The sequence below is a fragment of the Eimeria mitis genome, genomic scaffold (assembly GCF_000499745.2).
Source record: "Eimeria mitis Houghton genomic scaffold, Emh_scaff2649, whole genome shotgun sequence".
NCBI classification, from domain to species: Eukaryota; Apicomplexa; class Conoidasida; order Eucoccidiorida; family Eimeriidae; genus Eimeria; species Eimeria mitis.
Window position 1 is genome coordinate 393 of NW_013570991.1, and position 606 is coordinate 998.

Genomic DNA, 606 nt, shown 5'->3' on the forward strand with positions numbered 1-606 from the left:
GGTGTACGCGCAGCTGTATTCTTGTTTATTTGTATATTCTCTTTATTTTTATTTTTTATTTTTTTTTAATAAATTTATTTAAATAAACAAAATATAAAGACAAATAGAAAGCAAAAAATAAAACAAAATAAAATAAAAATAAAATAAAATAAAATAAAATAAAATAAAATAAAATAAAATGAATAAAAATAAAAAGAAAAAGTTTTAGTTTAGTATACATCTTTTGTCTGTCTCCTGCTGCTTCTCAACTAATTTATTTGCATTTCTTTAAACAGACAAAAGCAGCAGCAGCAGCAGCAGCAGCTGCTGCTGCTGCTGCTGCTTCTGCTGCAGCTGCTGTAGCCGCTGCAGCTACTGCTGCTGCTGCTGCTGCTGCTGCTGCTGCTGCAGCAGCAGCTGCTGCTGCTGCAGCTGTTGCTGCTGCTCCATAGAAGGGAGCAGCAAACCAAAGATAAAATTAACGACCAAACAATCCCTCACGCTAACAACCAGCATGCTGCTGCTGCTGCTGCTGCTGCTGCTGCTGCTGCTGCTATTGCTGCTGCTATTGCTGCTGCAGCAGCTGCTGCTGCTGTGGTTGCTGCTGCTGTATCTGCGGGCGAAGCC